Raw genomic sequence first — 17,634 nt, forward strand, 5'->3', positions numbered from 1 at the left:
GAAATTTGGGGAAGGAATATATAGAGCATTTGTGGATCTGTTATTTTGCTCCCAGAGTATTCCCAGGAATAATTCCTGGCCAATGAAATGCACTGTCCCAATTAAGTGATAGCTATTACTTCATTACATTTACGTACATTGTTAGCAGACTTGTTATTGAGAAATTTGGGGAAGGAATATATAGAGCATTTGTGGATCTGTTATTTTGCTCCCAGAGTATTCCCAGGAATAATTCCTGGCCAATGAAATGTTTGCCTGTAGGATGTACCTGGCAATGTGGAATTTAAGATGCACTGGTTAGTCTTGATTGGACATATCTCTTATATCATATTGCTGATTCAGTGTCCTCTAACCTGGTTTTCAAAGCAAACTCCTGCCTTTATGCAGAAACTACTTTCTCTGTTGGAGGAAAGTGGCAGTAGGAAATGATGAAGCCAGAAGAGAGAAGCCAGAGCAGGAATAAAATCTGTTTGGATTCAAGTGAATATTCACATTCTTTTAGGTTGTTACTCAATTCTTTTCCATCATATTCCTCACAGAGGATTAGATTTTCTAGCTGATGACAGTATTTTTTTAGAAAACTAATGTCTTCAATGTATCCTCTCTGGAAGTCTTGCTTGGTCTAAATATCGATTGGATTTTACTACCAGCCAAGGTCAGAAACTGAAGAGGTTCTTGCTGCTGCAAGCTGTATATTAATCTCAATACCAACTAAAGTACCTAAACTGTTATTGGAATTTGATGATCAATTACATCTTTGAAAAGTACTTAGTATGACATTTGTTGGGCTTCCATATTTCGTGTTATACAGTCACACCTGATAGTTCAATAACTGGAAAAATACCAGCAAAGGATGTCTCCAGTTCTTTGTGCAGACAGTATCTGCTTTATGATTCACATTTCTTGCTTTTATCCACATTAATAGGCATTGCACACCGTTAGAAGGTTTTCTTGCTGCCTCCCTTGCATTTGATCATTAGAGAATATACTGCAGTTACACATATTTAGGCAGACAAACACACAAAACCTTCTTCCAGAGGAATGTCTTAATTCCTCACCCTGCAACCTTTACATTTGGAAATGCCACCATTAAATTCAGCTGTAATGACTCAGCCTGTTCCCCTGCCATTAAATGCTCTGCTATAGCCTGTAGGAATGTGGAGTCACACAGCATCACTCAGGGGGATGTTTGCTCGACGTGGCCTTAGGGGAGAAGGGTCACTCTCCATGGATTTTCTGTTCTAAGTTGACCAAGTGTTGTAGAAGTAAAATCATAGAATCACAGAATGGTTTGGGTTGGAAACAACATTAAATATTATCTACTTCCAATCCCCTGCCATGGGCAGGGACATTTTCATTAGACCAGGTTGCTCAGGGCCCCATCCAACTTGGCCTTGAACGCTTGCAAGGATGGTGCAGCCACAGCTTCTCTCTTCAAAACCTATATTGTCATACCATCCTCCCAAAGCTTTGAAATATTTACCAGTCCATTTCCTTCCTCACTTGCTTCCCAAGATGAATTTTCATTGATTTAAAACAATTTGCAGAAGAAGTTTCCAATAATCAAAGCAATGCGAGACCCAAAAGTTATCATAGCACAAGACCAAGGCCATTACATATATTCATACATGTTTGGAGCAACAGTTCATGTCACATCTGAAAACTACACCAAAATGAAAGAACAGTGTTCAACCCACTCAACTTTTCTTTTTGTCTCTGTCCATTCTGTATTCAACAACAGGGTAGGGAAAAAGACTTAGACAAGTCAGTAGATCCCAGATAGCTTTAAAATTCATGGCTTGATTTAGCAGTGTCAGCCACAAACCTACTCCTCACTCTTCAGGGGCTTTGGGTTTTCTTGTTGCCTTTATTTTTTGCTTCTTTTTTTCCTTACTTTCTTGTTTATTTTTTCTTGTTGTTTTTTGTTTGTTTCATTTTGTTTCCTTGCACCAGTCTGATATTTCTCTGTTTCAATTTTGTTTGTTTTAATTCCTAAGAAGGACAACCACTCACCAGTAATGAGAGCAATGCAGAAGCTTTGCTTATTTAAACCTCATCTGTCATAAGGTCATTAAAAATAATCAGCATCACTTCAACTGCAAGCACCTTCCAATTTTCAAGCACATAAAACATTATAAGTGAACTTCTGTCTTCTGACATATGCATTGCACCCTCTGAATGAGCTGGGGCAAAAAAAATGCAGAGAGATTTATCAGGCATCAAGTTCAGCCATGCAAATATTGCCAAGCTCATTTTTGTTGCTAGCTGTACATAATTTTGAAATGGTTTGTAAATTTAATTGACCATGTATGAGGTGTGCACAGGCCGTGCACAATCAGCAGCATTGCCAAGATTAGCAGCTCTATTTCTTAGCTAAGCAGGTCTAATGTGCTTTATTGGAAGCAAAATACACCCTGAGGCATTTTAAATATAGCAGTCAGGTAGGGTGAGACTCACTGCAGTGAATGTGTTTTAGCAGGTCAAAAATGAAAGTGCTTTTTTTGGCTGTCAGTCACACCAGTTAAGCTATGGAGAGAAGTTCTCTGAGTTGTCTGTCGTTAGTATCTCTGTGCCTCAGGAGATGGAAATGGAGAATCTTGGGATCTCTTGTGTTGATGGGCAGGTACTTATGTTAGGTAACATTACAAATCAAAGTCTAAAACATTCTGCCACTGGCTTCTTTTATACTTTGTGGGTGTTGTAATTTATCTAGATGTTAGTGGGTGTCTCATCAAAATATATAGCACTAGGGTCCACATTGACATCTAGAGGATCTTGAGTCTTATAATTAGATCACCTTAATCCACAAGTGTTTATGTAAGATTCCTAAAATATGGACAGAATTTTGAAGAGGAAGAGATAAGACTTTGGGACTTTAGACTTTTTAAATCCATTCTTAGCTCTATTCATAGAGTCAAGAGGTGATAACATGGAGTCTTTCTGCTGGCAAAAAAATTGGCAGCTGTGAATTGTAGAGTCTAATTAAAAAACCAAAATCATAGAATTCATAGAATCATAGAAAGAATCATAGAATTTAGGGGTTGGAATGGAGCTTAGAGATGATCCAGTCCCAACCCCCTGCCCTGGGCAGGGACACCTCCCCTCCCGACCATGTTGCTCAAGGCTCAGCCAACCTGGGTGTGAACACTGCCAGGGTTGGGGCAGCCACAGCCTCCCTGGGCAACCTGGGCCAGTGTCTCACCACCCTCACAGGGAAAAACCTTTTCCTAATATCTAACCTAAACTTCCACTCCTTCAGTTTGAACCAATTACCCCTTGTCCTATCACTGCAGTTCCTAACACAGAGTCCCTCTCTGGCTCCTTGTAGGCCCTTCAGATAGTGAAAAGTTGCTCTGAGGTCTCCAAGCAGTCTTCTCTTTTCCAGGCTGAACAGCCCCAACTCCCTCAGCCTACAGTCAAAAAACCAACATCTATTACTGTGCAATCTTAATGGCTGATGCAATGCAAATCTTGCCTCATCTTCTCTTGTGCTCCTTTTAGACCTCATTACTGCTGCCATCAGTGCACAAAACAATGAGACCACAGACTCAGTGGAGAATGACTGAGACAGGATAGCAACCAACTACCCTTAGACAGCAACCATCATGACTAATGCAGTGGTAAACAACTGGCCAATGAAAAATGAAAATATTCATACCCAGAATTGCCACAAGTGAGATTTTACAACTAGAAACTATGCAAATAAAATTACTACCAACAGCAGTGAGCTTATACTAATGTATGACTATTGCATTAATGTCATATGGGCCCTGACAAAGACAGAGCAGAGAGAAGCAGTGAAAGGAAAAAGAAAACAGCTTAATTATACACGTGGTAAAACCCAGTATGCGTAATCCCACTACTGTAGTTCCTTGACTACAGTTCATATGTCCCTTAGGCCTCCTGTTGTCCCCACCAAGGCCCTAACCAAGGACTAATGATGCTCTTCTGGGCACACCAGGTGACTGCCCACTAAATTAAAGCAATATGTTCATAAATTAATGCTTGTTTAGTTCAGGCCATTTGATCTTTTTTCTTCATATTTACCACAGTTCTGTAAACTCCTACTCCAAAGATTTATGTCAGAGAGGCAATTTTCTTCCCAACAAGAGAGTTATCTTTTTAGCCACAAAAGCAGGTCCCCAGAATCATAGCTTATTGCAGCGGCACAGAAGAATAAGTCAAGAGTTATCACCAAGTACAGCCAATTCAAAAAAAATAATTTTTTTTCATCTTGAATTATTTTGCAGCTCCAAATCCAGTTTCTGAGTTACAGTTATGAGACTCTCAGCTCTAGGCTCAGTTCTAACTAAAATTTTCAAGAAATCATAGAACTATTGTGTTGAAAGCCCTTTCAGAAATTAAAGGAAAACATACAGCTGTTGAGCTGGTGCCTTGGAAATGCACCATGTAGCCCTCATAAAACCAGTCTCACATGAAATGTTAGCTCAAACTCACACAAGGACTCAAATTACTCTTTGTTTGTAGCTGACCTGCATCTTTTAAGCTTAACCCACACTTGCAAAGGCCCAAAGGGATCATATTTGGAGTCTGTTCATGATGAAGCCTTTCCACCCTAACTAAATCAGCTTTCAGATATGTTTAACTACTCCTTTTTTCAGCAAATAGATATTATTGAGCAATAGAAAATAACTTTATTTCACGAGGCTTTGAAAATTGGTGCTCAAAGTGGCAGGTGAGGTTTTTCATCCCTCTGGCTCACTGGGGTTGAAGGTATTTGGGTGAAGTGTCTGTTGGGACACCTAGAGAGCACTTTGAAGCCCCAAATACGGATTTTACTAAATGTTTTCTTAGCCAGGTAAGCAGATCCACATAATTGCTGCAACATTTCATAATACATAACTAGAACAGTTGTTAGGTAATTTTAAACCAAACCCATGACTGAATAGCCCCAGTCCTTGATGAAATTAGAAAAGGAAACCTGAATCCATCTTTGTTTTCTGCTAGAGAGGAAAGGGCACAGCTCCCACTTACCAGTGGAAGGCAGGGAGATCCCAAAGGGATGCTACTGGGCACTGTGCCCCTTAGCAGTGCCTGTGGCAGGTGGTGAGGACAGTGAGCACTGCCAAGGTGTTGGGGAAGCACAGGTAACTCTACCTGTGTCATGGTGTGGTGTGTAGCAGCAAGAACAGGAGTGCCAGCTTGTAGCTCCACTGCAATGGCACTGGAAGCATAAAAGCATCAGTTTGCAGGAAGAGTCACGTGTGGAGTGAGAGATGCCATCAGACACCAAGTCAGATAATTAAGTCCAAAAATTAAACCTGGATGATTCTTCTGTGGATTGTCTATAATGCTTTGCTTGTTGTTTTCAAGCAGGCAGCATGATCTTCATTCTGCGTTTGAAGTCTGTGGGGGAAATTATTAGGGATTTCAACGGAAAACATATTTTCTTGTGCCTAAGGCAGCACCATGGCATCGAGGAGAATTCAGTGCAGAGTTTGTTCATATCTGGAGAGCCAGTGTAAGAGCTCTGCATCATTTAAATCCAAGTAAAGTCCTATTTTAAGCACCTTGACAGGACTTGAGTGATGCAAAGGCCTTGTCTTGGTCTTTGTTTGACAGTGAATTTCACTGTCAATGAGTTATTATTGTTGTTCTTAGTCTACTTTTGAAAAGCCAAAGCAAGCAACCCATGCAGATACTACTAAAGCAATGAGAAATGGAAAGCCCTAACAGCCTGAAGGATTCCATAGGAATCACTGTGCAAACCCTCATTCTGTACTACAGAAGGACATGACCCATGGAGCCTCTTTAATTCCACCAGCAGCAGCTTTCTGTAAGAACTCTTCTTTCATAAATCTCTGATGTATCAGGCATCAGGTATCAACCAGGCACATGTTTCTCTCTACTTTTTCTTTATCTAACACAGTATATCTATTAAATTTTCCCAGTCTCTTCAGAGTGTTTCCTGAGCCAGAAGCGACAGTATCCTGCAGATGAGGAGATGCAGTGCAGCATTTTCCACACCTCACTCATAAAATCATCTGCTTTTTTTTTGCTTTGATGTGTTAGTGTGCATCACCAAGGACATATTTCATCCTCTGAGTGCTTTCTCCTGACTCAAAAATGCTGTTAACTTCCTTTTCAAGCTCTTGTGAACCATTACTGATTCTTTCAAAATGCACATTTATTTCTGCCCTTTATGCCATTGGAATGTTTTCAGGAACTCTGTACTCCTCAGTTTTGAGATCCTAGAGATTCTCGTGGATTTTTGGTATGTTGTCAGGATGAATCCCAGATAAAGAGTGTCCAAAACAGATGGCAAGTTTAAGTGTGGGAGCAATCTTCAGTGGCATCCTCATGAGCTTAGTAGTAGAGATTCCCTTTAATCATCCCTCAGCTTTGGTGTCTGTTTGTACTCAAGTCTGGGACTGATTCTCCTTCTCTTCCCCCCTCCTTTTCCTCTTCCATTTTTCTTAATAATCTGAAAGTTGTGTTGTGGAGAAAAGGACAGCTGATGTTCACAGCTGATCAAAAACTGGGCTACTTCTGTACAGAAGATAAAATCTTGTTTATTTGACAGACACAGATTCTCATATGTGTGTATATTCATTTTTTTGTGGACAACCTTTCTGAATAGCAAAAAGCTGATGCAACCAGCCATGCCTTCATGGCCACAGGTTAAATTATACACAGGAACAAACCAGGAGCTTCTGAATAGAATCCAGATTTTGAGTAATTGTGTGCATTGCTCCATTGAAGTAGTGGATGGTTGCTCTTCAGTGGAGATGGGAGATAACAGCAAAATACACACCCATCTTGAATTTTCACTGGGCAAAGTTTTTATGTGTCCTTTTTTTTCAGATCTCACTGTAGACATTCCAGTTTAGGCCTTGTCCTTTAGTTTTCTCTATGCCGTGACAGGAAAAAGGGTAATGGTTTTAAGCTGAAAGAGAGTAGGTTTAGATAGGATATTGGGAAGGAATGGAATTCCAGTGAGGGTGGTGAGATACTGGCACAGGTTGCCCAGAGAAGCTGTGGATGTCCCATCCCTGAAAGTGTTCAAGACCAGTTTGGATGGGGCTTGGAGCAACATGGTCTAGTGGAAGGTGTCCATGGCAGGGGAGTGGAAAGAAATAGTCTTTAAGGTCCTTCCAACCCAAAGCTTTCCATCTTGCTCTGTAGGAGAGATGGTAAGGTGCCCAACAGCTCTTCTATAAACATCTTACACTAAGGTACATCAATGAAATTTCATGATGTCTCTAATGGGATCCATGATTAAGATAACTAACCAAACTCAGATCAGATCAAACTCAGCACATCAACCTTTACTCAACTTGTGTCACATGCATATATGAAAGGGTAGATTTTGGCTTATAGTAACTGCATTTATTTGCAGTCTTACTCCTGATTTCAGGGGTTTGACCCACCGTGTTCAGCAGTGCTTGCTGCAAGCAGTGCTTTCCTTCTCTTACCCTCACCTCACTGTGAGTTCTCACTTCGTAGGAATAAAATAAATGCAATGCAATGTACATCAATGGGCCCGAAAATTCAAAGGCATTTTTAGCAACGGAATAAAAAAAAGGGAACAACTTCAGGTGATGCTTACAGTTCCTAAAAATGCAAGTATCAACTGGTAAGTTTTTTGAAAATTGAATATAAAATCATAGAAAAATGCTTTATTTGATTCTCTGTTTATGGGAAATTCATTTTATTTGACTTTTTTATTTGTAATATCAACTATATTGCAGAGCAGAGTTTCTAGGTGCTCCCTTATGGTACCATTCTTCTAAATTATTAATGCCGTACTGTTGATATATTGTCAGCCTTGTACATACATTCTATGAAAATGAGTTTTACAGTAGGCTGGGATTTATAACAAAGCTTGACATATGCAGCTAATTCACCTAGACAGTCTTGTCAGTTTTAGGTTCATAAATAATTGATACTCGGGGCTTGGAGTTCAGCTACTGTTAGTGCTCCAGCTGTTAAATTTCAGCAGCATAATGGATGAATATTTGTTTATAATTTCTGTACATGGACCTGATGTCAGATCCCTGGTCTCATTTACATAGGTAGATTGAGATGTTGGAAGTGTAATGAGCATATGAAGATGATGAATTGTTTTCCTCAGTGCTGGTGCGTTTCTGTAAATGTTTGATTAGTTTTGAATGGATTACTCTTAGATTATCTGGTTCAGGGGTTAAAGTGAGCAGCTCTTTGCTCCCAAAGCTTTTGTGATCCCTTGCTGACAGATTTTAAAATTCATACAGTGATATTAGTGCTGCAAAAGCAAGGGGTATTCTTTGCAACAGATGTTTAGTAATTAAACATACGGTTTCCCTGTTTGGAAGTTGCTTGGGAAATTTAAATCAGAATGATTTGTTTACTGTAGTTTGAGGGAATTACAGTTTCTAAAAAAATAATATACTTTTGCCCCTAAAGTGCTGGAGTTTCCCCCCCAATGACACTAATTAAAAATGAGCAAAACACACACATACCCTCACAATAATTCAGCTGTTCAACTCCTTGGTAGACAGATGCAAAGCTGTTAAAAACAGAGATTCTTCTCATTTTCTCCTTTTGCAAATTAATGAGCAATATTCAGAAAAACATTTTCAATTGGATATCCCAAGCAGAGCTGCTGAAGTAAACCAGATTTCCAACCATACCTTTCTGCTGAAGCCCAGCTGGGAGAAGCTGTGGGATGTGGACACGTGGATTGCACACAATTCCCGATGACGTAAAGAGTGTGAGCGAGGAGGGGGAGTGCAGTAAGGAAATGACACTGGAGAAGCACAGAATAAATTAAAGTGAGATGTCCTGTCATATGTCGAGACTTGGCACGTGTCGCACTGCTAGGGGGAAAGTGTCTTGAACTAGAAAACATGGGGACCACACCTGATCTGCTGTGGGTTCATAAGAAGATGGGAGGAAGAGTGGGTCATCCCATCTCTCACGTGCTTCTCCCAGCCACAATGACTCAGGGGATGAAGTGGAAACTGAGCCATGGGGAGGAAAAGCCTCTCCACCACCATCACCGCCTCTGACCCTGCTCACTCAAACAAAACCCTTTATATTCCTGCTTTTCTCCTGTTCCCCACACCACCCTCTGAGCAAGTGGCCCTCCAACAAGAAGGTCTCACCAAGCAGCTACTTAATGAAAAGATTTAGTGGCCACAACTCCGTGGAGCCGAGTTCCCTGCTCGCCACCGCGCTGCATTTTGTCAGCCCAGCGTACAGTTCCCCTGGCTTGTCTGGCAATCATGTTAGTGATTATATGGGTAATGAAACACGTGCTCTTTTTGTCTGTGGCTCTGATTAATCTGCTTTCTATTTAGCCGTGATTTATGGTGCTCAACTGTTGAGGTGAGCGCTGGCCCATCAGTTCCATAGCCTATTACGGGCGCCGCGACGGCGAAATGCCTGCGAGGCTTGAACTGTTTCTTGACAGCCAGGCTTCCCGCTACATTCCCTCCAATCTGTTTTGCTTCCTGGTGTGACCTTTCATACAGTAAAATACATTAGTTGAATAGCACAGTCTCATTAAAAGAGTGAATTAACCGAAGAGTCTTTTTAACTAAATGACAGCCAAAGGACTGAGTGCTAATAGCCACGGGCAGTTAGAAACTTAACTCATGAATCAGGCTGTTAATACTGCTCGCTGCCTGAAGCGCTAAGGGCACCACACTCTCTGCTTGCTCTCATAAGAAGAAAAGCTCATTACTTTCCTCCTGATGGGAGAGAAAGAGTGAGCGAGCAATAATAAAGCTTGAATTTTTCAATACTGTTAAAAATGGGGCTGACAGATTGCCGACAATAGGAGCAACGGGCTAGACACTGCAAAGAGAGCCACTGAATTAGCAATACCATATATCATACAATCTAATTAAATCAACCCGAAGAATGAAATTAGTTTTCTGTGAGTGAAATGGCCTTTGAAAGAGCACTATTAAATGAACTGTAGAGCATTAATTAAATAATTCACAGTGAGGGATTTTGCATTTATACAAAAATTGTGCACTTAATTGTCCATGCTGTAATACAGATTTGGCCTTATGTTAACAATGTGTCTAAAGCCACACTTATTGGGGCATAGCAGGAACAGCTTAACGCAAACGCGGCTTAGAAAGTTTTAAGAATTGCCAAAGAAACTGAAGAAAAGAAGGACACAATAGTCAAAAAATACACACAGAGTCAACCTCTTTTGCACATTAATCCTGTGCACGTGTGACAACTTGTTATGTCTTTTTTTTCTCATGTCATTCCACTGGGGTTTCTGATTTTTAATTAAACAAAAACTGTGACTTCTCATGATTTAACAAAATGAAGCAATCTTTAAATGGCCTCAAAATAACATATGCATGATAATAGCTAGGAAAAATAGATATTTTACTTTGGACGAAAAGAAGACAAACTCTTTGGTCCTCAATATTTCAGCAAGACAAACAATAAAAAAAAAAAGAAGACCAGGAAATATTTAAATTTTTGTTTTAACCTTCATGACACTATAACTTCAATTAAGGAACATGCCAATTTGCAATCAAATCCCTTTATTTAGAAACCATGAAAATGAAATATTTTTAAAAATCTGTAGTTTGGAGAGAGAGGTTGAAACTAATTATAAAACTTGATGTTGTTTTGTGCCTCCAAATCCTGATTTTTTGCACATATATTATGTCTTGGCACTAATATTATACTCAATGTTAGGCAACTTCCCACCAAAAAAAACCTTTGCCTGTCAAATATACTTGACAATATGTATGTGTATTACAGTATTATGAACATTAATAGCTTATTTATCCTCTTTCTCTGTCCCCTTTTATTTTCATGTACATTTGTGATGTCACTTTAAAACGGGAAAAAAAATCTACCCTTCCATTTGGATACCTGCATAAGAATTTCAGAGTTTGTAGACCATTGGTATTTTAAGATGTTAGTCCTTATTCTTCTTTTTTATCCTTGGAAATATCAAAAAACACAAATAGGGAAAAGAGTCAGTGCTATTTATAAAAATACAGAAAAACAGGGTATAGTTTTTCCCAATGCTTGTAAAACCCTACATGGCTTAACAGTTCATTGACTGAAGTTTATTGATGTATTATTGTCCTTTCTTTCTCTATGCATGTAATTTTTGATTTTGCTTTCTGAAAAGAGAAAGTCAAATCTACTATGCTGATGCTCCCAAGGGTGGCCACTCAAAAGTGTATGGGTAAATGAAAATACATTTCAGTTACAATGAGATCCAATCAAATTAACTTCACAAATTAAAACATGAGAAGCTTGGAGAGTTATCTACATATTCTCTGTCTTCTTGTTTTCAGATTCTTGTCTTCAGATTTTATCAGTGGTTTCCTCAATCAGAAAAACATTGTGTTTCAGGAGTCATTTACTAGTAGCATAAATGTGAAGATGGCAAGGAAATTGTGATAGTGAAGCCATGGAAGGCAACATCTGTACCTGGCTAGCTAATTTCAAACAGAAGATGGAGGTGCTTGAGTTAGATGGTTAATAATATTTTAAAGCATGTTCCAGTTTGGTTCCATTTTGAGACCAAATCTCTGTGAAGGATGAGGTGTAACAGGAACCTGTAAGGTAGATATAGGGTATGTAAGTACTCACCATCTGACACAGAGCTGCCAGAAGGAAATTTCCTAGTAGAAAGTGGAACAAAATGGCGATTAGCATCTTGAAGGTGTGCATTGCAATGCATAGGAAGATTTGTTATGACCTCTTTTGACAGCAGGGAATGGCTGTAGAGCAATGGCAGCCAGTACTGCAGCAGCTAAAAGCCAGGTCAGGTTTGCTCTCCTCTCAAGATATCAATCTTGCTAATCTTCAGTATTGTATGGTCTCACATAAGGCAACGGCCTATGCTGATGGAGATGTCTTGAGTGTCTGTGTGCCCTGGATGAGTACAGCAGTTCTGCCTCTGTTGTGTCTGTAAATGGTCAAGTCCAGTACTGAAAGGCATGCCTATGCCCGTGTTCAATGAGTCTTTGTCATGTAGACTAATCCTAATAGTGACTATCCATAAACTGCTTGGCCATGAGATCCAAAGAAGGGCAACATAGCTGGGGAAGGGACTCAAGCACAAGTCTGAAGAGGACCAGCTGGTGGAGCTCAGCCTGGAGAAGAGGAGGCTCAGGGGAGACCTTATTCCTCTCTACAACTGCCTAAAAGGAGGGTGTAGCCAGGTGGGGGTCGATCTCTTCTCTCAGGTAACAAGTGACAGGACAAGACGAAATGGCCCAAGTTGTGTCAGGGAAGGTTTAGATTGGATATTGGGAAAAGCTTCTTCACTGAAAGGATGCCAAGGGAAGTGGTGGAGTCACCATGCCTGGAGGGATTTAAAAGCTGTATAGATGTGGCACTTGGGGACATGGCTTACTGGGGGACCTGGCAGTGCTGGGCTAATGGTTCGACTTGATGATCCTAGAGGTCTTTTCCAACCAAAATTATTCTATGGCTCTATACTGACAGAGACCAAGCATCTTGGATCTTTGAAAGAGTTTGAGGTGTAATATTTTGCTCTTCTGTCCACCCTGCAAATAATACAATGAACTGGATACCATCAAGCTATGCCTGGGAGACAGCATCAACACAAGCATCTCTTTCTGGAGTTACATTAAGAACTCACACCCTGAGCAGCAGTAGTTACTACAGGCATGAATTGGTGGTGCCCAGAGAAGTCAAAGGTACCTGAGCCGATAGGGACATACTTGTTCTCTCAGAGGTGTAGATGTGTTGCAGCTATCCTAAATTGTTTAACTAGGCTTATTCACCAATTTACACAAGGCTGCAATTTCTTTTGCTGCACCATCTCATGCTGACTAGTCTTTCACTGAAAATATTTTCTTAAATGACACTGAAAGGCTTCAGTGACAAATCATTGTAGTTTCATATTTCCATTTATTTTATTCTGAGATTTGGTATTGATATAAAACCACAGTGAACCTGTTAATGATATTTCATGCGCAGTAATGTCAAACTATTCAATCAGTCGCATCATTACCTTTCATATTAAGCATATTTAGTTTATTCAGTCGTAACAAAGCATTTCTAGCACTAAAGGTCTCCTTTCTCCAAAGTACTCACTCATTTCAATTTCATTTCATATCATCTCTAAAAATGTGTCTTTTGTCTTGATTTTAGATGGAAACCAAAAGAATAAAATACTTTATTACCTAGCTGAGAAAACCTGAAGATTTGTTCCTCTAAGTAGGCAACTGAAAATATTTGGGCTGTTTCATTGTAAAGTTAATAGAAGGCTGAACTTTCCATGTATATCCTTTACAAATTTCACAAAGGCTTTGTAGGGCTGCAGACATTAGTAAAATTGTTGTAAATGCCAATTAGATGTCTGGATCACTATACTGGCAAGACGAGATATAGATTCCAGTTTGAAAATGACACAGCACTAGATCTTTGTGAAGGGGCATGGAATTAACTTTATACATACACATGGATCTAGCAAGCTGCTGCATGGAGTTTTCTGGGTGTTGTTTTGGCACAAAAAGGAAACAAAACCACTTGTTTAACATGCAGCCTCTTGCTGCATGAATCCGTAATCTGCTTTGGAATTCTCTCTGATCCTTTGAGAGTGGCATGATGGAAGAGAGCAATTAAGGTGCAGTCCTCCTTGGCACCTGGGGCTGGGGCTATGTTTATAAGAGCACCCACCCAGCGTGCCCAATGTATGGAGCAAGATGAAAGAGAAGAGGGAGTAGCTTGGGTTTTCAGCCAAGGGTTCCTACAGACATTGTTTCCAACAGAATACCTAGATGTGCTCTTCCATTTCCACTCTTTGGGCTGCCTGTCTTAGTGGAAGAGCTCAAAGGGTAGAAAAGCAGATGCAGAGCTGCACTTTCCCAGCCTGTCCAAACAACCCAGGTTTCTAAGATAGATGCTAAAGGAAAAAGGACACATTTCCTGTGATAGGAGATTGAGAAGGATGATATAAAAATTTAAGGTGTTTAATGAAAGTTTGGTTGTGAAGCAGCTGTGCAGGTTTGGGAAAGGGCAAGGAAACAGCAACCCTTGGATTTTTGAACTTTAGTTATGAGTATGATAACAAACTATATATAACTATATATAGTTATAAGGATTGGTAAATGCAAACTCCACTAATACCCCTGTTACATACTAGAAATTAAAAGTAAGGTGCAATAAACAGTAAGAAAGTTCTGAACAAAGAAGTGTGATTAATCCCTAGACAAGTGTCTGACTTTCTGTGGTTCCTCTAAATTTAGGTTTATTGGACTGTGCCTCTTGCCTCAGGGAAGCAGGGACAGGATTGGCATTGCACACATTTATTGCTGCTTCTGCTTAATATCAACATGCAAGACAGTCATCATTCAAACCAAAATGAAGTTCCAAAAGATTTTGGTACAACTGAAAATGCCAGAGTTTTATGGCTCTGTCCCTTACCTATTGCATTATCTATAAACTATGCCTTGTTGGAAATGAACTACAAGTCAGCATGGCATAGGACCAGTGTTATATATCAATATATAATGTAAGAATGTGTCATTCAATATGCCGCAAAACTTGCTGTTAAGAATTAATCATCTCCCTTCTTGAGCAGTCTCTTCAATGCACTCCAAAATGTTGCCATTTCTGAAAATATTCTCAGCCAGGAAAGTCTTCTACTCTAGTATGGTGTGGGTCAGAAGAAAACTAATTATGGAACTACAATGCAGAGTTTAACATACCTTAGAAACAGCTAACTCCTTCACGACCTAGGAGGTTCCATGCTGCATTAGACCAGTGGTCCACTTTGCCCAGTATTGAGTAGCAATACAGATGCAGCACTTTGCCCAGCATTGAGCAGCAATATAGATGCTCCTCAAGGGAGGGGATGGAGATTGGGACACTATCTGCAGCCCACTGCTGTCTTATTTGCTTGCTTTTTGATCCATTGGCTTAGCAATATCACAAAGTGCACCACTACCAACTGTTATTAGCATCTATTTATGAGGTTGCTGTCCATCAATTTGCCTGCTGCTTTCTGATCCTGTTGGTTGTCTCTTTCTTCACAGTCTCCTACAGTGAGAAATGTCAAAAGGTCATTACCAACTGTAGGCTGTCTTGTATTTCATTCAAACAAGTCTACTAGTTTAAACTGATTTCTCCTTCTGTTAACATGGGATTTGGTACCTATGAGTTGTGCACTCACCCTAATCATTACAAACTTCAGTCAACCCATCACCCTCAATTCCTTATAAGCGTGATAGACCTCTCTCCCTTCCCTTCTTACACAGTCCTCTCCTTCCATGTGTTCTACAAGATATTTGACCTGTTACGATTAGCCTAAGTTGATGTTTTAAAAAGGCAAGAGGGCAGGTCTGGTGTAGAACCTCTGGGAATGCCCTGGCATGGCCATCCCTTGTGTGAGTCCAGGGACAGGACAGAAAGAGACAACACTGAATGAGGACAGAGTAAGGTAATGCAAGTGACTTTGTCACTATAGCAAGTCTACTTAGAATCATAGAATCATCAGGGTTGGAAGAGGCCTTTAAGATCATTAAGTCCAACTATTAACCTCCCACTGTTGTAACCCCTAAACCCTAAACCATATCTTCCAGTGCCAGACCCAGGTGCCTCTTAAATACTTGGTCCGTTCTCCTGAAGAGTTAGGAGTAGGAGATGTGTTCATCACTGTCTTCAGGAGCTTCTATGTCCTGCTTAAGTGATTTAATAACACAGAAAGAAACAGTCAAAAAAAGTGCCCTGCATGCTCTCAGGAAGAGGCAGGATATTTGAAACTGAAATATGGGAATGGACATGGCAGTGAGATCTGCCAACTGCCATACCCAGGAAACAGTAAGCTACTCACACAGCTCATTTGGAGAGGATCTGAACCACGGGGAAGAGAGAATGTCCTGTGGCAATTGCTAAGTAGCCAAATGTCTCCATAGGTTCCCTGGGAGAGGTGAAAATAAAAATCAATGCATGTATGAAGAGATCATTAAGGAAATTTGACTTTAAGGTACTTGTGCTTCTTGACTGGATACATTTTATGTAAACAAACACTAATCTTAGGACATATCTCCTTCAGGTGTCCCAGCTGATTTCATCTCAGACAATAACCTCATATGAATAAATGACTTGACAAAGGCCCCTCTGCACATCTCGTTTTATCAACCAATAATTTTTATCACTTTCCATCAGTGTTTGGATTCTTGGAGGAATTCAGCCTCTAATAAATGTGGTGTAGATGTTCTAACAAGAAAAGAACAGATGCAAGTTTAGTGAATATTGAGTTTTAAACTTGTCTGGTAGTGATTTGTGGCTGTGTCACCACAAATATTTTTCAATGTCATTGCCTAAGCCCTGGCTGTCACTAACATGGTCAGCTGGGGAATAGAAGGCCTAACACTATGATCTCGGTATTAATGGGAGCTGTTGAGAGTGGCAAAGGTGATAAAGTATTGTTTAGTTATTGGTGCCATACTTTTGCTGCAGGACATTATTATAAAATGTTGTGAGTTTTTGTCAGATTTCAATCACCTATCCAAGAACATATTTAGAAACTTACTGCAAAGAGTCCTAAAAAAAATAATCTATGAGGGGTTTTGTTTGTCTTTTTATTGTGTTTCTTTGATTTTAAACTCTAACTAGAACTAGACTTATCTTAAAGAAAAAAAGATTAAAGGCTGCTCTGATGTTGAGTTGACTCTTTTCAGTTTAGCTGTAGTTATTTTCATGCAAATTTTTAAATTCAATGGTTAACTCAAACTGGAAAAAAAAAATCCCTGTGATCTGGGATGGATTGGCAGCTACTAAAGGGATATATAGTTCTGCTCCTATTCTAGACCTCTGGATATCTGGTAGTCTATCCTTCCTCCTGCTGTGCATGTATATTTTATACTAACGTTAATGGAAGTTATGTGTGGGTATTCAAGAGAGAGAGCATACCCCATTTGGTAGGTAAATTTATGTGTTGCTCTTTTTCATTATTCCCTAGACCAGTACAAGGAGAAATAGAGATATAAGATTTATAAAGCTTCTACAATATCCTGTTTTGCCAAATTGTATTCTGGCAAGGGCATGACAGGATTACTTACCTCACCCTTGACACCAGAACACACATTAATGACTCGTTACCATTGTCATTAAGAATAGCTGGGCATGTTTTGAAGCTATAATTCAAATTACCTGAAATCCAGGCTTTTCTTGATCAAGATTGCTTGATTTTAAACCTTTTGATGAACACATTCACAGTCACTTCAAATGAGGTGCAGTACCTCTTTGCAAGAAAAAAAAAAGGATATAAAATTAGATTATGAGAGTTTATATAGCTTTTAAATATCAAGCTGTCAGGGTTGGTGCAGGTAGAAATATTATAATCTAAGAATGGTGAAGAAAGAGTTTATATTAGAGACAGGATTTTCAAGCAAATTCATACCAAGTAGAATATAATGGAGACAGGCTTTTTGCCAGTGCTTTGGCTCTGCTGACCTCCATTTGCAGCAGAGATTAGCTTGATAAAGCCGACACAACCTCAATAAAACACTAACAATGGAAAGAAGTAAATAGAAATCATATTAAGCAGCAGCAATATTGCATGAATTGAAACAAAAATTTAGGTATAATAGCCTTGGTGGGTTTTAATATTGTTCCCAATCACATCACAATATGAATCATATCATAGTGATTCTAAATAACATT

The sequence above is a fragment of the Acanthisitta chloris genome, unplaced genomic scaffold (assembly GCF_000695815.1).
Source record: "Acanthisitta chloris isolate BGI_N310 unplaced genomic scaffold, ASM69581v1 scaffold9392, whole genome shotgun sequence".
In the NCBI taxonomy this organism is placed as follows: domain Eukaryota; kingdom Metazoa; phylum Chordata; class Aves; order Passeriformes; family Acanthisittidae; genus Acanthisitta; species Acanthisitta chloris.